At 41.8% G+C, this 21,723-nt stretch overlaps 1 protein-coding gene across 11 annotated transcripts in view; it reads right to left on the bottom strand.

The window, feature by feature from the left end:
* The window catches only part of sema6e (sema domain, transmembrane domain (TM), and cytoplasmic domain, (semaphorin) 6E), a 247,251-nt gene that overhangs the window by 147,975 nt on the left and 77,553 nt on the right, over positions 1-21,723 (bottom strand). For all 11 annotated transcript variants that reach the window (XM_060921961.1, XM_060921962.1, XM_060921963.1 and 8 more), the window contains one exon: positions 1,691-1,876. The gene's annotated coding sequence lies outside the window, so the exon portion shown is untranslated. The remainder of the gene's footprint in view (positions 1-1,690; positions 1,877-21,723) is intronic.

Here is a 21,723-nt window from a genome sequence, read left to right as displayed (position 1 = left end):
CACATCAACCAAACTCTGAAAATGAATAAATTAACCAAACACTGAAAGAAGACTACTAAAATGAATAAAATTGCACTTGGCCTGTTTTGATGTTGAAATGAAATAAAATAACTTCCAAAAATATCTCGATTATACAAAATACTGCATCCAGGAAGCTCGGGATGGTGCCTCTTGTACTCAAATGTGCCTCTTACTCAGCTGAAGGACGAAAGAGATGATCAACAATGCACCTCTGATTCACAATTATAAAAAGCATGATACAAAAACTAGTTCTGGTCCACTAAGCTGATTATACAGGAAGCTTTCTGAGCGTAGAACATTTCACGGTTTGTATCACTCGTCTTGTCTGTGTTTGCTACATAAATGTACAATTCTAGCAGACGTTCGTTACATCGAAACCATTACTACAAGTACTCAGGCTCTCAGGTCAGTTTGTGCATTGCATGGCAACAGCTGTGGCTTTTCTTGGGAACCATTTTCATTGATGGAACCAAAATAAATAAACAAATTATTTGTCCATATTGTGTCTGAAATGTCACTCATTATTAATTACTTGTTTAGAGAACTGTAGCCTCATGCCTACAGCCGAAACACAGCCATTCTGATATTCAACACAACAGCATGCTTGCTTGAGTGATTGCTTAATTAACACTAAACCCCAGTGCCTATTAGTTTGTGGTTCCTGTTAGAGCAACTGTCATTATCAATATTAAATGCCCATCCATTATCTGTAGCCGCTTATCCTGTGCAGGGTCACGGGCAAGCTGGAGCCTATCCCAGCTGACTATGAGTGAGAGGCGGGGTACACCCTGGACAAGTCACCAGGTCATCACAGGGCTGACACATAGAGAAAAACAACCATTCACACTCACGGTCAATTTCGAGCCACCAATTAGCCTAACCTGCATGTCTTTGGACTGTGGGGGAAACCGGAGCACCTGGAGGAAACCCAAGCAGGCACGGGGAGAACATGCAAACTCCACACAGAAAGGCCCTCGCCGGCCACGGGGCTCGAACCCAGAACCTTCTTGCTGTGAGGCGACAGTGCTAACCACTACACCACCGTGCCGCCCAATATTAACTGCTATTTTTATTATTATTACTTTTATTCCTTTACTTTCTATAGCTTGTTACACATACTGACGCTTTTGATTTTGATTATTTACCTGCAAGTCAAGCATTTTTCAGGTTGTAAAAATTGTGTGCTTAAAAAGTCTCAGGGGTTCCACCCAGACAGGTTTGATTGTACAGAAACTAAGAAATAAGATTGATGAAGATTGTTTATACTGGTTTTAATGTCAGATGTGACCACATGTGACTCTGGTGCATAAAGGACATAATTCTAATTCTGTGCTCTTAACTCCACTCAGCGGTGTGGATCCAAAACATCCATGTTATCCCAGGCGGACATTTTGAAACTGTTTCCATGTCTGCTGCTTTACAGATGTCAAACTTCATAAGCTTTGTCATGACACTTGATTAGACCACGTGAAGAGCAACAGCTCTGACAGGTCCGAAATCCACACCTGCGTGCGTGCTGATGTCACCAGCTTTGTGCAAACCCAGGAGCTGTCAGAAATTGATTTTGTCTGCCTTGGGAGGAACTGCAGGAAATCTAAGCTGCTGTGTCTGTGATTATGGGTCAGTGAATCTGAATCGTAATGAGGAAAAGACAGTGTTCTGTACTCACTGTCGATGCCTGGGTGGCAGCAAAATCCAGCCGAGAGATGAGGTGTTTGTCTCTCTATGATCTCAGCAAAGGAACGTCTGCACTGAAGATGGAGATGATGATTCAGAGATGGGGTAGCGGGGGCAAGGGATGAGGTGCAACAACCCCAAAGACAGGGAGGAGCTTCAATGGTGGTTAGCCAGGACCCTATATAAATCACAGAGGGGGGAGGGGGGGGAGAAAGAAAGACATCAACACATACTTGGGTTTGAAGTGGGTTGAACATTTGTTAGGTTAATAACCGCATATCTGAGGCAGAAAAGTACTGGCTGGAGACAGCGACTGGTCATTGACCCATGATAAAGGAAGATCCCAGTCACGCAAATGTGCTCTTTGAGAAACCCTTTAGACTCTTTCATTCCAAAAACTCCAACACCACAAAAGCACACACTGCAGAGCTTTAAACGCTACCAGATGTTTTTGGTAGAGAGTAAAACTCCCACCTCTATACTTTCTAAACTCATTAACCTTATTTAATATATCCATTTTTCTCTTTGTCTTTGCCCTCCCCATCTCTCCCCGGTTTCTCTCTCGCTCTCTGCTAGACGCTGATGTGCTTTTTATCCCGATCCACTGCAGAGTGCATGCTAAGCACTATCCAAACAAAGTTTATTATTATCCCTATTATTAAAACACGACTAAACGATAAGCACTTTCTATATATAGTTTTGCACTGAACAGCCAGATTGCAGAACTCCAGCTATGAAGCAACCCAAAATTTTAAATTCTCAGCAGGGAAGCAGACACCCTCAAGTCAGAGTCAAACTGCTCGCAGAATTCTTCTGCAGAGACTTAAACCCAACTCATTAAGCAGCCAGGAGGTTTTTAAATCGAGTCGTCTGTCTTTGGCAGCCTCTCTCTCTCTCTCGCTCTCTCTCTGCTGAGGCTGGGGGCCGTTGGCTGAATTTCTCGGAAAGACCTTTGTGCAAGCATAGCACATTCTGACCGCCGTTAGCCGCACTAACCGCTCGTGACTAGCAGCATCTGGTTTAGGCTTCTGCACCCCCCTCCCCCAAACCCACCCACTCAATCTGAGATCCTGTACCGCCATGACCATATTTAGTTACAGTAAAGTGTAGCCTTTGGTTTAAATTGAGTATTTGTTTTAAGCTAAGGGGGAGAATGAATCCTCGCAGTCTCCTCTCGTCCACAACCCCCGGCTGCTCACAGAGGGAGATATGGAGTTATGAAAGTCGAACAGTCATGCCTCAAAAGTCTGAGTAGAGGCCTGGGGCATTTCACCCAGTGTAGAATGTGCAGACTGTGGAGCGATACAAGAGGAAAGATGGAAGACACTGTATATTTGGGCAACACAGCCCATAATCTCAAGTGCAGATGCTTCAGCTGACATTCATCAGCTGTGAGCTTCAAACTACCAATAAATAACCACTTACTGTACAACACAAGCTTAATGTTTCGTTAATAATGACGCAGATGTGTGTAATCCACCCTTGCGATACATCTCTGGCAGGCTATAGCTCAAACTTGTTTACAGTACTGGGCGTTACTCGCTCTCCGGGCTGGAGGCGTGATCAGTGCCACATCATGAGATGAAGCAAACTAAAACAGTATTATAGTCACTAAGGATGTGTTTTCTGCAAATGTGTGTCAACAGAGTGAAGAGTATGTCACAGGAAAAGGGTGTAACCATCGAGCGTGCTGTCAGCACTAACCTACTTAAGCTCAATTACACACACTCTCCTCTGAAGTTGTCTCAAGTCATGCGAGTTTGTGCGTCTGTATATGTCCTGTTAGACTTCCTTGTGCATGTGTGTTAAGATAGACAGTGAAAGAATGTGAATCGTGAGTATGATCGTGCTAGCGTGCCTGTTCTGAAATACCCCATTCACACTCGCACTGAAAAACATTTATCTATCACCATTATGCTGTAAAGGTGTCGTGTAGGAATGGGAGCCAAACAGCAAAGTCGAAACGTTAATCTATCTCCTGGTGACCTCGTGACATTTACAGTAATCTTCTGCCACGGCTCCAGTGGGAATTGGAACCGTTGGATTGACGAGTTGCGACCGGTCATGATGACGTTGGCGGTGACATAAATGATGATACTGCGACAGAACTACTGAGTCAGACCTGTAAAGCAGCCAGCAGCTAATTCAAAACAAGGAAAGAAACAAACAAACATCAGCAGATATGGCTGGAAACTGAAATGAATTATACGTCATATCCGGTCTCACGGAGAGCTGGTTACCGTAGCATCCTGTTACTTTACTCTTATGGAAGACTGAGTGGGAATGAAAATCCGTCATCTATCCCGCGTTGTTGTTGTTACATCATACAATAACAGGCTTCGTATGTGAAAGGGGCTTAAAGCTGTGTGTCATGCAAGGGTGGCTAATATAAATAAATGAACTAGCGGAGGGGGTGGCGTGGCATGGTGGTGTAGTGGTTAGCACTGTCGCCTCACAGCAAGAAGGTCCTGGGTTCAAGCCCAGTGGCCAACAAGGGCCTTTCTGTGTGGAGTTTGCATGTTCTCCCCGTGTGTGTGTGGGTTTCCTCCGGGTGCTCCGGTTTCCCCCACAGTCAAAAGGCATGCAGGTTAGGTTAACTGGTGGCTCTAAATTGACCGTAGGTGTGAATGTGAGTGTGAATGGTTGTCTGTGTCTCTGTGTCAGCCCTGCAATAACCTGGCGACTTGTCCAGGGTGTACCCCGCCTTTCGCCCGTAGTCAGCTGGGATAGGCTCCAGCTTGCCTGCAACCCTGCACAGGATAAAGCGGCTACAGATAATGGATGGACGGATGAACTAGCAGGGCTTTCAAAGATAAAAAGCTTTCATTTTTGGCATCCAAATCAGATTTTTTGTTCTTGTTGTTGTTAAATGTCTTAAAGTGGATTATGTAGGATTTTTGTGGAACCAAGTGCTCATGATATAATGGCATTGCTTCACCTGAACAGTTTTGTTATTAAGCTTTTGATATTTATATCCCTCATCAAAAAAAATTCCCGTGCAGGGATTAGCCAAGGACAGCTCACGTGACATAGTAAAAAAGTTCCACCACTGATTAAGGAATGTATCTCGTGATGTCCCAAAAAAAAAAAAAAGATAAAGATATGGTGTGAGTCATTTATGGTATATCCTGGATATACAGTGGCGCTTGAAAGTTTGTGAACCCTTTAGAATTTTCTATATTTCTACATAAATGACCTAAAACATCATCAGATTTTCACACAAGTCCTAAAAGTAGATAAAGAGAACCCAGTTAAACAAATGAGACAAAAATATTATACTTGGTCATTTATTTATTGAGGAAAATGGTCTAATATTACATATCTGTGAGCAGCAAAAAGTATGTGAACCTTTGCTTTCAGTATCTGGTGTGACCCCCTTGTGCAGCAATAACTGCAACTAAACGTTTGCGGTAACTGTTGATCAGTCCTGCACACCGGCTTGGAGGAATTTTAGCCCGTTCCTCCGTACAGAACAGCTTCAACTCTGGGATGTTGGTGGTTTCCTCACATGAACTGCTCACTTCAGGTCCTTCCACAACATTTCGATTGGATTAAGGTCAGGACTTTGACTTGGCCATTCCAAAACATTAACTTTATTCTTCTTTAACCATTATTTGGTAGAACGACTTGTGTGCTTAGGGTCGTTGTCTTGCTGCATGACCCACCTTCTCTTGAGATTCAGTTCATGGACAGATGTCCTGACATTTTCCTTTAGAATTCGCTGGTATGTGCAATATAAAGTGCAATATCTTTCCTGCCCCCCCCCACACACATACATTTACCCTAACCCCACTTCCCCCCTCCCCCCTTCCTCTCTTCCCCATATCTTATTCTTTTATATTTGTATATGTAAATACTTAATTTATTTTAATTTATCTAGAAGTTTTTCTCTATTTCTTTTCTCTGTTTATCTGTAATGATGCTGCTGGAATCTTAATTTCCCTGAGGGAACCCACCCAAAGGGATCAATAAAGTTTTATCTAATCTAATCTAATCTAATCTAATCTAATCTAATCTAATCTAATCTAATCTAATTCAGAATTCATTGTTCCATCAATGATGGCAAGCCGTCCTGGCCCAGATGCAGCAAAACAGGCCCAAACCATGATACTACCACCATCATGTTTCACAGATGGGATAAGGTTCTTATGCTGGAATGCAGTGTTTTCCTTTCTCCAAACATAATGCTTCTCATTTAAACCAACAAGTTCTATTTTGGTTTCCGTCCACAAAACATTTTTCCAATAGATAGTTTTCACATGACGTCACAGAGTCGGGGATTCCCTGGTGGCGGCCATCTTGCAGGGCAAGCTTACCGTACGGGTCACTGAGCACGCATTGTAGCGCGCGAGTTACATTCATTTATATATTATTTACATTTATTTAAAGCTAGCAATGGTGCAAACTTGTTGTATTCACGGCTGTCGTAATAGGTCAGATGATGAAGTCAAGCGGAGCTTTTATGGAATTCCCACTGTACGGGAGCACGAAGGCGAGCAAACAAAGAAACTCAGCATACAAAGGAGAAATCTATGGCTTGCGAGAATCAACTGCAAGGATTATCAGCCTTCCAAACACAGCAAAGTCTGCTCCGATCATTTTATAAGTGGTAAGTTGTTTAAATAAACAATCAATTGTGTTTAAGTTTGTTTTTGGAAACCAAAACATCATGTGAACAATCTCTGGAGAATGCCTAACTGGAACCGCTGAGTGTACGTTTACATTGTAATGTACACTTAATATCGCTCGTTTGTCACGTTTCTATTTGAAACTTGTCACTTCACTCACGCAAGAGTCATTTTTGAAAAACATTTTAGGTCTATTCTGTAGTCCTGAGCAGTGTGCAGGACTGCGCAAATGTGCGCAGCTTCCCGATTTAAACTGTTTTCTCATCCTTATACTTCCTGTTTCATGGACTGTAACAGATTTGCTTATTTAATAATTTTAATACAGAATTTACTTTGAAATTATAATCAGACACTCCAACGCTCCCCCTAAAAAAAAAAATCGGATCTGCGCGATTTAGGCGGCATCCGCCAAAAGGTGCGCTGTGAATATATAAAGTTGTATATATCAGACAGCCTTTAAAGTTTGATGAAGTCAGTTTCAGGCTTTGGAGCAGGCTTTGGCAGTTTCAGGCTTTGGCAGCTCTACATAGTCACTTGAAAATGCATCTTTGTCCACTTCGTAGGGGTCAATTCCCCCAATCAAGGCCAGTTTGGCTGCATACCGTGAGATGTGTATCTATATACTTCTGTTTGCTTGATTTTGCCGACATTGAGCTTTATTTTAGAAAACTGACTATATAACTTCATAAATTCGTCCGAGATAATGTAGCCAGTAGTGGCGATGGTCCGTTTTGTTTGCCCTCCAAGATGGCGGCTGGGGGCTGTTCCCCGGAATGCCGTGACGTCAATGAAAACTATCTATAGCCTTCTGGCTTGTCCATGTGATCTTTAGCAAACTGCAGGTAAGCAGCAATGTTCTTTTTGGAGAGCAGTGGCTTTCTCCTTGCAACCCTGCCATGCACACCATTGTTATTCAGTGTTCTGCTGATGGTGGACTCACGAATATTAACATTAGCCAATTTTAGAGAGGCCTTCAGTTGCTTAGAAGTGACCCTGGGGTCCTTTGTGACCTCGCCAACTATTACACGCCTTGCTCTTGGAGTGATCTTTGTTGGTCGGCCACTCCTGGGGAGGGTAACAATGGTCTTGAATTTCCTCCATCTGTACACAATCTGTCTGACTGTGGATTGGTGGAGTCCAAACCCTTTAGAGATGGTTTTGTAACCTTTTCCAGTCTGATGAGCATCAACAACGCTTTTTCTGAGGTCCTCAGAAATCTCCTTTGTTCGTGCCATGATACACTTCCACAAACATGTGTTGTGAAGATCAGACTTTGATAGATCCCTGTTCTTTAAATAAAACAGGGTGCCCACTCACACCTGATTGTCATCCCATCGATTGAAAACACCTGACTCTAATTTCACCTTCAAATTAACTGCTAATCCGAGAGGTTCACATACTTTTGCCACTCACAGATATGTAATATTGGATCATTTTCCTCAATAAATAAATGACCAAGTATAATATTTTTGTCTCATTTGTTTAACTGGGTTCTCTTTATCTACTTTTAGGACTTGTGTGAAAATCTGATGATGTTTTAGGTCATATTTATGCAGAAATATAGAAAATTCTAAAGGGTTCACAAACTTTCAAGCACCACTGTATGACGGACTGACATCACAATTTCAAGCTATATGGCTGACTCGAGTCTTTTTTTTTTAATGATAAAGAGACAAAAATAGAAGCCATTCGTACAATCGAAATAAAAACATTAACATTTCAGTCGGGATTTTCCACTGAACGCATTAAAATAACCACACAAATCAATAGTTTTAATGGCTCTCTGGTTTTAAGAGTCAGTAATTGTTTTTATGTACTGCTTGGTCTCTTTTTTATATCCCAAAAGTAACGGTTGAGTAACCGACTCAAGTCACAGCTGTGGCTCAGCGAGTATTTCTGTGTGTAGATCTATGTATCATGATCATGCCTGGTGAGGCAGGCGATAGCATGGCAAATAAACAAACAAACAAAAATGGTAGCATGGTACATTGCACATGCGCAGGTCGAAGGTCGCTCCGACGTAAACAACAAATCACCTGCCTCCAATGAGTTTATGCTGAGATTCAATCTCACAGACCAAAGATAACACTTACCGTGTCCAAAATCACTCCCTACTCACTATACAGTGGACTATATAATGAGGACGCCATTTTGTAGTGCTGTCTGAATGTATAGTGAGAATTATTACATACTATATAGTGCACTCAAAGTATCCCACAATGCATCGTGAAAAGTAGTGTACAACCGATGGTTACTAACCAAGCAATATATCCCATTATCATGCACTGCGGTCGCGCTGAAAGAAATCAAATCAAAAACCTCAAATTTGATTTAATAAAAGGCAGCGGCAAAGAAGAAAGTATTCAGCCTTGATTTCAAAGAACTGAAAGATGCAGCAGACACAAAGTACTTCGTATTGATTAAATGTGGGAAATACACTCAGTATAATATGTATTTATCACAAAAATACATGCATGTAGTTATTATTTTGAAAACCCACCAGCCGGCTGATCTGGCACGTTTTAATTGTGCAACAGTAACGACGCACTGTAAATAACAGCGCGACGGAGTAGTGTCCGGAAGTGTTTTTTCATCTTACCAGTGAGCTCACTATATAGTCCTCTATATAGTAATTCCCTATATAGTGAGTAGGGAGTAGTGAACGAGTGAGTGGTTTTGGACACAGGGTTAGTTTGGAATTTTTTGACGAGGGAAATAAATCAAATATACCATGCACTGAGAGACACCGGTAATTATGGATTCTCTTTGGTGACTGGCATAGTACAATTTCCTTTGGGGCTGCGCCCCTCACAAAACAGTACTATACCAGTCACCAAAGAGAATCCATAATTTCAACCGCAGCCTCTCAGTGCATGATATATTTGATTAGTATTTGACTTTGTTCTTCTCATCTAATATCACTGATGTTATGCGTCTTGTATTCAATTCAACTAACATTCCCATTTCACAATCCTACAGTATTGCTACACTACAGCAAGAGTTTCTGACACTGAGCATTTGTAGCGCCTCTGCTGGAGCTGCTTAAATAAGCAGTATATGAGTCAAGTGAAAAACTGCCTGGTATGAAAGTGGGTGTAAAATTAGAAATGTTGTGTGATATGGCCGAAAAAAACTAAAAAATATCCCCCCTGAAACACTGCATACATCAAAGGATGTAGGTTTGCAACAGTGCTAGCAAACATTAGCAAAACACACAAAAATGCAACACGTCTACTTTGTGTAACAATGGAAGCATTATAAAGTCCAACATACTGTATACCCACAATACTCTTAGAAAAGCATACGGGGTGCAGTTTAGCATGACATCCATATCATATATATCATATCATATCATATCGTATCTCATATATCATATATCTCATATTTAGCCTCTGTAAATTGCTAGGCAGTTGAATCTAGTTTACAGCTCCTTGTGTAAAGCAGGTACTGTTGGTCACCAGCCACACAAATCAGGGCAAAGAAAGGGTCAGCACAAATACCCAGAAAACTAATCTCAGTCTAAAGTGAACAAGGCTCTGTTTGTCTTTGAATGATGAGCTTGTTTGAGACTTAGTGAGGACAGCAAACATTTGGCAGGACAACTTTGTTTGGCTTTGTGACAGCGCAGGAAGTGATGTATGTCTTAAACCCCAGGGACTCTGTAGAGGAGACGATGTTTTATGGGTTTAAGTCAAAGGCTAACGGATAGATTCCCGACTGTATAGGTTTTCCTCGTAGGTGTCACAAATGCCATTGTTTTGCCATAAGGAACATAAGTTGGGGTATAAATCACGAGTGTAAATGATTTTTAACAGGAGTCATGTGACCCCGTTCGCTCATTTGCTTTTAATAGATCCCAGAGCAGAGCAGCTTAGATGTGCCTCATTGCCTTAAAGATCGCTTCTACTTCTTTTCGGTCTCAAACTTGCATGCCTTCCTTCCTTCCTCGTCACTTTTCATAGACTGAGCGTATTTGGACTAGAGCTGTGCAATACATCATCTGTTAATCATCGTTTGATATACTGATAGTGCAAAAGGCTATTAGATGCAAGTCAGCGCTCTAATAAACAAACAGAACTTTTTAATAGGCACACGAACCGATCTCAGACTGTTCCGTCTGCACTGCAATGTACTTCATTTCTGTCAAAATCATGAACCATTGTTTCTTTATTCAAGCATTCAACCATGAGGGTTTTTTTTTTGTTTTGTTTTTTAAAATCTCATAATATATTTCATCCAGGGCGGCACGGTGGTGTAGTGGTTAGCGCTGTCGCCTCACAGCAAGAAGGTCCGGGTTCGAGCCCCGTGGCTGGCGAGGGCCTTTCTGTGTGGAGTTTGCATGTTCTCCCCGTGTCCGTGTGGGTTTCCTCCGGGTGCTCCGGTTTCCCCCACAGTCCAAAGACATGCAGGTTAGGTTAACTGGTGACTCTAAATTGACCGTAGGTGTGAATGTGAGTGTGAATGGTTGTCTGTGTCTATGCGTCAGCCCTGTGATGACCTGGCGACTTGTCCAGGGTGTACCCCGCCTTTCGCCCGTAGTCACCTGGGACAGGCTCCAGCTTGCCTGCGACCCTGTAGAACAGGATAATGAGATGAGATGAGATATTTCATCCATGTATTGTGTAAAAACGTGTGTGACTGAGTGTCTCATTTCTTGTCCAGTTGTCCCTGCCCTGTAGGCATTGTGTTCTGCTCTCTGTGTTTGCTGATCAATGGCCCTGGTTCAGGCTGGGCTGCATCTCGCCCAGCTCTCGAAATGGAATTATTAATAATGCAGAGACCTTGCTTGTCATACTGGCTATTAGTGTAGCGAGCGACAGGAGTGGTATACCTAATAATCAGATTAATTGCTGCCTTTCAGGAGGAAATAAAATAGACAACCCCCCCCCCCAAAAAACCCACCTCACTGAATGAAAAGCACTGTGTTTTATAGCAGCTGTCTGAGTGCAAAGGATTTAAAGACCTTTCAGAAATTAGGAGAGTACCTGCATTACTTGTTTTTTCCTCCGAATGAGAGAGTTTTCATCATAATGCTCCAGGCTGATGCTGAACTCAATGACCAAAGAGAACAGCACAACTTAACAATTACACTTCATAATTATCCTAAAGATGAAGTCAGTCATCATACAACAACATAGGTCACTGGTGTTTACATGTCACCATGGAAACAGCTAATGATGTGTCTGTGTGTGGCACCAAAGTTCGCCCATGCTGTGTAGAAATTTTGATCAATCACATTCTCCTGGGATTGCACTCTCTCTCTCTTGCTCGCTCGCTCGCTCACTCACTCATCCCTGCCTGGATCAATAACTGTCAGTAGTAAGCAAAGTGAATGCAAGTGCACAACATTTTAGCATGACTGCTGCTATAGGGGCTTTTCACCGACTCCACAGTTTTTGTTTTTTTTTTTTTAAATCATGCAACGTCCTCCATTTTGCCAGGCAAACAATGAAACACTGCCGCGACAGTTAGTAATGAAAATCGAGGGGACTACAGTCAGGACAATCTCTCTAAAACGATTAAAAATTGAGATTATACCAGCAGCTCACATTACATCCAAAAGCTGAAACATGCAGGCATCATCACAGATCCATATAATTTACTCACAAATGTATTTATTCCACTTGAAGTGTACGGCAAACCAGCTACTGGATTTGGAACACTACAACATCCTGAACTATTTAGTATTTGGGACTTCTACTGTACATACACTGGAGATGCTAAAGGCTTACAAAAGTACAGATGTCTACTAATATTTCGAGGCAGGTTTCGTGCCGGAATGTTATGGAAAATTCCCAATAAAGAAAAAGACCTTATTATGACAAAGATAAACTCAGACTTCTAATAGTAACAAACAAGCTAGGGCCTAGATCTAGCAGATTTTATGGTGTTTAGCCTCGTCTACATTATCAGTACATAAACAGGCTGCTAGTAAGCCCATGGATGCCCAAAGCCGGCATCCACGTATACATTTGGCATGTTTTTTGCAGTGCAGTAGAACTAAGTATGGCACGCTTGTGTGTACCAGTAGACTGTACTGAATCCCAGACCATGCAACCTGTTAAAAGCTTTACTATCTAGACCAAAGTTCTGTCCATGTTACGCCAACGTACAGACTTGGTGAATGTTAACTCGAGTACACCGAGGCTAGATTTAGATCTATGGGATTTTTATAACTGAATGGCCTTGAGCTAGAAAAAGTGTTTGGAGAAATAACAGGTGCACAGAGCTTTCACACTAACCTGATAAAAACCGTTCTCCACACACACAAGAATGATTTGCTGGCATCCAGTCTTCCTGTTTAAAGGTCCACTAAGATGGCAATGTCAATTTTTTTCACTATACATCTGAAATAGTGTATTAATGAGATGCAACCCTGACTTACGGACAAACCCAAACTCTCTACCTGTAAAACGGGGATGAAACTGTGTTATATCTCACTTGTACGGAAAAAGGTAGAAATATTGCCGGAAACACCAAAGCTGCTTTCCGAATGGTTTGCGTAAAGTGTGACATCACATACAGTACATGGCCATATTTGAGAGAAGAGAGAACAGTGAGGATCATTTGCGCCTGTATTTTTTAAGATTATTTGAGGTAATGGTTGGTTCCAGGTGTTGTGTGGGAGTGTAGCATAGAATATCCCAGCCAGGTTAAAGTTTGTTGTTTTTTTTTCTTTTACATTCGTTAACCCAGGGGTGCCACCACTTCCTACCACTACGCTCTCGATGCATTCATAAAAAACTTCAAGACGTCACCAGGCTAGCCTACTGTAATTACCATGGTAGATAGTTCAATCCCTGTGGCAACGCAGAAAGAGGGTAAACAGTGTTTAGACCAGGGGTCATCAAACTACGGCCCGTGGGCCGATTCCGCCCCACCCACCCCCTTTGACCGGCCCCCCAGCCCCTCTGCCCCCCACCACTTGAACCGGCCCTATGAGGCAATCCCCAAAAGTGGTCATGGCCTATTTTTTTAAATTGCTTTTTGGCAAATAATAACATGTCTGCATCTTGTATTTTGTTGATTTTATCAATTAAAATTGATATTTAGTTATAAAATGAACTATTCATATTTTCCGAATTTTCGTCATATGCTCGCGATCAAGCAGTGACAGGCAGCGCACGCGCAGAGAACTGTCAGTGTTCAGGACAGCAAAATGGCTAGCGGTAAGTGAAAAGTTGACAGAGTGCAGAGTTTTTAAAGAACAGTGGACCAGTGATTATTTTTTCATTCAGTGTAAGAACCGTACAGTTTGTCTTGTATGTAAAGAAAATGTGTCGGTTTTCAAAGAATATAATCTGCGTCGTCACTACGAAACCCGCCACAAAGAGTATGCTAGTTTGCGAGGGCAAACAAGAGAAGACAGGATTCGGAGGATGAAATGCAGACTGGCTGCACAACAGAATGTATTCCTTCGCCAAACCCAGATCAACCAGGCTGCTGTCCGAGCTAGCTATAAGGTAGCTCACCTACTAGCTACCCATGGAAAGCCGTTTACTGATGGGGACTTTGTTAAAGTATGCATGCTTGCTGTGGCCGAGGAGGTGTGTCCCGACAAGAAGGATGCACTCAACACGGTGAGTCTCTCCGCACCTACTATGACCAGGCGAACCGAAGATTTGGGGGACAACGTGTATGACCAGCTGAATGAGAAAGCGTCAGAATTCGAGTTTTTTGCTTTGGCCATGGATGAGAGCAATGACGTGCAGGACACATCACAACTGCTATGATCTATTGCTCATATTATTATAATTTCACTGTTTTTTTAAATGTATTTATTTTATAGGCCTATTTATTTGACCTTTATTAAGTGCTGCACACAATTATTATTAATATTATTAATAATATCAACAGGCCTACCTACAATTTATAATTTTCCACTCACCTTTGCCAGTGTCAATCACCTCAACTAGGCAGATGTTTCTTACCTTGACAGCTTTGATGTTATTTTTATTAGAAAATAAATAAATGGAATATCTGTGGTATTTCAAATTAAAACAAAGTGTGAAGACTTGATTACTACTTTTGCAAACCACTAGTAAAGATAAACAAATATTTATGCAAGGAATCAAGTGTTGATATAGTAGTGGGGATATAGTAGTGGGGATATAGTAGTGGGGATGTAGTAGTGGGGATATAGGAGTGTGGGATATAGTAGTGTGGATGGCTGTGCCAGGCTAGTAATCTCTACTACACAATGAGGCCTGCTGGTGGTCATATTTGTCTGGGTCATACAATTCTATGTTATATAGCTGACCCGACCCCGGCCCCCCATCACAGTCAGGAATGACAATGTGGCCCCCAGAGAAAAAAGTTTGGTGACCCCTGGTTTAGACTGTCTACCACGGTAATTATGGTAGGCTAGCCTGGTGACGTCTTGATCAAGTTTTTTTGTGAATGAGTCGAGAGCATAGTGGTAGGAAGTGGTGGCACCCCTGGATTAATGAACGTAAAAGGAGAAAAAAATCTTAAATAACTTAACTTTAACCTGGGATATTCTATGCTACACTCCCATACAACACCTGCAACCAACCATTACCTCAAATAATCTTAAAAAATATAGATGCAAATGATCCTCACTGTTCTCTCTTCTCTCAAATATGGCCATGTGTAGTGTGAGTGATGTCACCTGTCGGGAGCTTACAAACATTTCCGATCATCACCCGAGCAGCAATAGCATGTAAAATATCTCATCTCATCTCATTATCTCTAGCCGCTTTATCCTTCTACAGGGTCGCAGGCAAGCTGGAGCCTATCCCAGCTGACTACGGGCGAAAGGCGGGGTACACCCTGGACAAGTCGCCAGGTCATCACAGGGCTGACACATAGACACAGACAACCATTCACACTCACATTCACACCTATGGTCAATTTAGAGTCACCAGTTAACCTAACCTGCATGTCTTTGGACTGTGGGGGAAACCGGAGCACCCGGAGGAAACCCACGCGGACACGGGGAGAACATGCAAACTCCACACAGAAAGGCCCTCGCCGGCCCCGGGGCTCGAACCCAGGACCTTCTTGCTGTGAGGCGACAGCGCTAACCACTACACCACCGTGCCGCCCGCATGTAAAATATGCGAAAGTAATTGGCTAACTAGAATCGTTTACTATCGTAAACGGTCAGAAAATGGTCTCTTATGTGGTTGAAAACAACAATTTGTTTGTTTAAAATAAGAAAAACAGGTAGGGTAATTGTCATTTTAGTTTTAGTTGGCCTTTAACTGCAGCTCACCATTTTTCTCGTCTTTCTGGGTTCACCAGGAAGTGGTCAAAAGTTAAACCAGGCTGATCTCCACGTCTGTTATTACATCCAAAAGCACTCCAGGTCTCTGGCATTGTTCTTTTAGATGTAACTTCTACAAGTTTATCTGTAGATGTTTACGGAATCGGGCTTACAATCACTCACGTACACTTGTGCCACTACTATGCTGGTTGTGATCAAAAACAAAGCTTTCCCAACAATATGGCCGCGTAAACAAATCCGCAGTTACAGTGACATCATGTGAAAGGCTCCTATAGCCAATACAGTGCCTTGCAAAAGTATTCATACCCCTTGAACTTTTTCACATTTTTCTACCTTACAACCACAAACTTAAAAGTTTTTTATTGAGATTTTATGTGATAGACCAACATAGAGTAGCGCATAGTTGTGAAGTGAAGCGAAAATGATAAATGGTCTTCAAAATTTTAAACAAATAAAAATCTGAAAAATGTGGTGTGCATTAGTATTCAGCCCCCTGTCCTCTGATACCTCTAAATACAATCCAGTGCAATCAATTGCCTTCAGAAGTCATCTAATTAGTTAATAGAGTCCTACTGTGTGTAATTTACTCTCAGCATAAATACACTTGTTCTGTGAAGGCCTCAGTGGTTTGTTAGAGAACACTGAAGAACAAACAGCATCATGAAGACCAAAGAACTCACCAGACAGGTCAGGGATAAAGTTCTGGAGAAGTTTAAAGCAGGGTTAGGTTATAAAAAAAAATCCCAAGCTCTGAACATCTCAAGAAGCACTGTTCAAGCCATCATTCAAAAATGGAAAAAGTATGGCACAACTGCAAACCTAACAAGACATGGCCGTCCACCTAAACTGACAGAGCGAGCAAGGAGAGCACTGGTCAGAGAAGCAGCCAAGAGGCCCATGATCACTCTGGAGGAGCTGCAGAAATCCACAGCTCAGGTGGGAGAATCTGTGCACAGGACAACTATAAGTCGTACAATCCACAAATCTGGCCTTTTTGAAAGAGTGGCAAGAAGAAAGCCACTGTTGAAAGACAGGCATAAGAAGCCATGTAGGGGACACAGCAAACATGTGGAAGAAGGTGCTTTGGTCAGATGAGACCAAAGTTGAACTTTTTGGCCTAAATGCAAAGCGCTATGTGTGGCGGAAAACTAACACTGCTTATCACCCTGCACACACCATCCCCACTGTGAAACATGGTGGTGGCAGCATCATGCTATGGGGATGCTTTTCTTCAGCAGGGACAGGGAAGCTGGTCAGAGTTGATGGGAAGATGGATGGAGCTAAATACAGGGCAATCCTGGAAGAAAACCTGTTGGAGGCTGCCAAAGACTTGAGACTGGGAAGGAGATTCACCTTCCAGCAAGACAATGACCTTAAACATACAGCCAGAGCTACAATGGAATGGTTTAGATCAAAGAATATTCATGTGTTAGAATGGCCCAGTCAAAGTCCAGACCTAAATCCCATTGAGCATCTGTGGCAAGACTTGAAAATTGCTGTTCACAGACACTCTCCATCTAATCTGGCTGAGCTTGAGCTATTTTGCAAAGAAGAATGGGCAAAAATTTCAGTGTCTCGATGTGCAAAGCTGGTAGAGACATACCACAAAAGACTTGCAGCTGTAATTGCAGCAAAAGGTGGCTCTACAAAGTATTGACGCAGGGGGGCTGAATACTAATGCACATCACATTTTTCAGATTTTTATTTGTTTAAAATTTTGAAGACCATTTATCATTTTCGTTTCACTTCATAATTATGTGCTACTCTGTGTTGGTCTATCACATAAAATCTCAATAAAAAAACTTTTAAGTTCGTGGTTGTAAGGTGGAAAAATGTGAAAAAGTTCAAGGGGTATGAATACTTTTGCAAGGCACTGTAAATAAATAAACCTTCCTGCTTTGTGCCCTTTTTTCTTGAGCTATGTGCCAGTCAATTCAGAATGTGATGGTGCCATTCACCGCGGCATTTCATCTTGAATTCCTCAGACATACAGGCACAATCTGAGAGAGCGAAAAGATTTTCCTTTTCTTGTCAAGAGATATGAATGATAAAACTACAAAAGTACACATACTGACATCGAGTCATACTCACACCTTAAAACACCATAACAAAAGTAGCTTCGGTCACAGCCATACAAAATAAAAGGGAAAAGAAAAAAAAGCCAACCACAAAAGCTAAACAAATAATAACCTGGATTTCATAATTACCACAAACCTCTTAACAGGTCTAAACTCATTTCAAGCCACAAGCTAGAGGATTATCACATCAATAAATCCTCAGGTTCCCTCTTATTGGAACACTCCGGAGGATGGCAAAGATGCAAACAAGGGCCAAACTGATTTACAGTGACCTACAAACAAAAATGGATGCTCTCATTAACTCTGAGCTTCCAAGGCTTGAGCTCATTGCAAGTCAATTAGAAGCAAAAGGCCCCCAATGCAAATACAGGGGGGAACAAAAAGATTCATATTCGTGTCCTTAGTCTTAGTCCCAATCTCTCCAGCTCAATAACCCACACATAAGCCATTAGGACATGATCTCCTATCAAATATCTCAAATTTCCCACATCACGGACATTAATCATGAAGCTCAGCATAGTTTTCATAGCTTACTGGAGATAACGATGTTGAACTAGTCCAAAGGGGCTCTTCATACGAAGTGTTGGCATTACCTTCGCAAATGAATTATCTGAAGGCTACATATTCAACGACTCTATTCAGCTATATGCACTTCTAGTGCGCTATACAGTGAATAACTCAAATAAATTTGTAAATTAGAAGTACTGCAGTCTGAAATAAGCGTAAATATGTAGCATTATAACTAGTCTTGTATCCAGCCAAGAACTTTTAAGTATGCTTGCGTATTTAAAAAAAAAAACAAGGAAATTAAGGTAGATGATGAACTGGCATGATTATTGATCGGTTTTATATAATACACACTGATTAATCGGATTGAATGCTTTAAATTGGAAGGCAATTAGACATAAAGAAAATACACCAGCGCCCATTTTACTGACGTACAGCACACAGTCATGGACTAGATGGATACTTTAAAGTGATTAACCAAGAAATTTTGAAGTTACGGGGTTATGAAATATCATTATACATTAATACAAGATGTTCTAGACGAAAAAAATTTAAGCGGACTTTAGCTTAAGAAGTTGTAACATCAGTCTGTTGGGCCATTTCCCCGGGTGTGGCCATACTGGATTAGCCAGATACATGGATGTATTAGGAAACAAAAATGAGGGTGGCGCTGCATGACGTGGGATTCCGCACGTCTTCCTCATTCCATCCCGGATCCAAGACGTTTGGCAGAGTGGCTTCATCTAGTAAAGTGAGAAGACTTTACTCCTGGAAAAAGCAGCAAATTGTGCAGTGGTATATATATATTTTTTTAAATAAATGAGCCACTACTTTATTTTGATTCCTTTTCTAATACTGCATTGTCATAATTTTTGTGAAGAAATGCAAACAAATTGACCAAGAAGTCATGCTAGACCACAATATTATACTATAGTTTAATCTAGCATGCACTTGTACACCTCCGCTGTGCTTGCGGAAAATTACATCACGCACGATGGAGTTACGGCAGCCTCCCTGTAAAAAAAAAAAAAAAAAGTCCTGTCTATTTTCATCACTTTAGTGGTTATATCGTTAAGAACAAATTCAACATGCAGCTTTTTTTTCTTATAAAGGACAGCCATAAAGATGGACTTTTAGCTCAATTTGGTTTTTTTTGTGAGATATTTTCTTTAAGAGTAAACTGAAGGGGTTAAAAAATCTCATCTCATCATCTCTAGCCGCTTTATCCTGTTCTACAGGGTCGCAGGCAAGCTGGAGCCTATCCCAGCTGACTACGGGCGAAAGGCGGGGTACACCCTGGACAAGTCGCCAGGTCATCACAGGGCTGACACATAGACACAGACAACCATTCACACTCACATTCACACCTATGGTCAATTTAGAGTCACCAGTTAACCTAACCTGCATGTCTTTGGACTGTGGGGGAAACCGGAGCACCCGGAGGAAACCCACGCGGACATGGGGAGAACATGCAAACTCCACACAGAAAGGATCCTCGCCGGCCACGGGGCTCGAACCCGGACCTTCTTGCTGTGAGGCGACAGCGCTAACCACTACACCACCGTGCCGCCCGGGTTAAAAAATATAAAGTGCAAAAAGTAAATTTAAAAATAAGAAATGTAAAAAATAAGAGCACAGGTATTCTCTTTCAGTAACAGTCAAGTATGGGATAAATACCGCAAAATAAAATTAAAGTGAGACGGCCTTTCGATTTCATAAAAATCGGTAAAATTTAGTTCCCTTTGAAATTTGGTCACTGTGATACATTTATTTCTGTAATATCTCAAAAAAAAAAAAAAACCAGGCCATTCTGTAGCTGGGAAGTTATTTAATTTGATCGGATTCCTGAGCAAATAATATGCAAGAAATTGCTCGCTTTGCGCAGTCAAGCAGACAGAGGAAGTCCATGTGTGCATGCGCAGGTTTACCTTCTTCTTCTTTTGGGTTTTACAGCAGCTGGCATTCACAGTGTTGCATTACTGCCATCTACAGGTTTACCTTTTACCGTGCCCTGACAGTTACATAATTCTGCCGCTAAACGAATAGCTGATCACACCGAGGTGCTCGCTGACCGCTGATATTTATTAGTTTGGTCCTGCATTTCCTTTCCTTCGCAACATAACGTCTTTTCTTCTCACTTTCCGTTACTGTAGTCAGTCTTCCACATTTAATTCACACACTCACGCCTCCATTTTTCTCTCCTGTTTCAAATTTGTATCTCACAATGCCTTGCGCAAACGGGGAAAGCCCACCACATGATGCATGATGTAGTATCTTGAATTGGGTCATGCTGAAGCTGGAAAAAATAGCAGAGAATTTAGGGTCATGTGGCCCTAAATTCATTAACTGTTCTATTTTAAAAAGCTACTAAAATTTGAAGCCTGTGATTCAAATTCAGTAGCTTTCAGTCCACTAAACAAAAACAATCAGGTGTTGGGGAAAATTCTTTTTATGACCTACACTTGAAAAATCTGAAAGGCAGTCTACCTTTAAGAACAAATTCAACATGCAGCTTTTTTATTTTTATAAAGGACAGACATAAAAGACTGACATTTAGCTCAATTTGTTTGTTTTTTTTTGCAGGATATTTTCTTTAAAAGTCAACTGAAGGGGTTAAAAAAATATAAAGTGCAAAAAGTTCATTTTGTCTTCATCTCATCTCATTATCTCTAGCCGCTTTTATCCTGTTCTACAGGGTCGCAGGCAAGCTGGAGCCTATCCCAGCTGACTACGGGCAAGAGGCGGGGTACACCCTGGACAAGTCGCCAGGTCATCACAGGGCTGCACATAGACACAGACAACCATTCACACTCACATTCACACCTACGGTCAATTTAGAGTCACCAGTTAACCTAACCTGCATGTCTTTGGACTGTGGGGGAAACCGGAGCACACCCACGCGGACACGGGGAGAACATGCAAACTCCACACAGAAAGGCCCTTGCCGGCCCTGGGGCTCGAACCCAGGACCTTCTTGCTGTGGTGCGACAGCGCTAACCACTACACCACCGTGCCGCCCTCATTTTGTCTTGGAAATGTAAAAGAGCACAGGTATTTGATTTCAGTAACGATACCACAAAAATTAACAATAGTAAAACTGGTACAAATAAAAGTATTTCCACCCCTGAGCACTGCGCAGGATGTATGCTGGTTTGTAAAAGTAGCTATATGTTCAGACACTGGACTTGTGCCATGTGTATGTTTTTTTTTTTAACATGGGGTGTTATTTCAATGGCAGCCTACATTTCCTCTTGGGTCTCTTTCTTATCCAAGTGTTCATACTGTGCCGGGTCAGGCCAGTCGCCTCTCCTCCGTGGGAAAGGACGGGAAGTTCACAGCCATTCCTCTTTTGGTCAGGACAAGTTAGATCTGCTTTTCCTCTCGTGCTACAGCCACATTTTAGCACATTACAAGCTCTCTGTGCTCCTCTCTGTCAGTTGTTTTGCACGTACACCCACTTACCACTGCAGCTTCAAAACATATGATTTTAATAGTTGCAGATTACAGAAAGAAAACATGCACACACACGATCTGACATCACCTTCAAATGAAAAAATTCAGG

This window comes from Neoarius graeffei, chromosome 5, assembly GCF_027579695.1.
Source record: "Neoarius graeffei isolate fNeoGra1 chromosome 5, fNeoGra1.pri, whole genome shotgun sequence".
Taxonomy (NCBI): Eukaryota; Metazoa; Chordata; class Actinopteri; order Siluriformes; family Ariidae; genus Neoarius; species Neoarius graeffei.
Note: the sequence above shows the minus strand (reverse complement) of the source record. Positions and strands in the feature narration are given on the sequence as shown.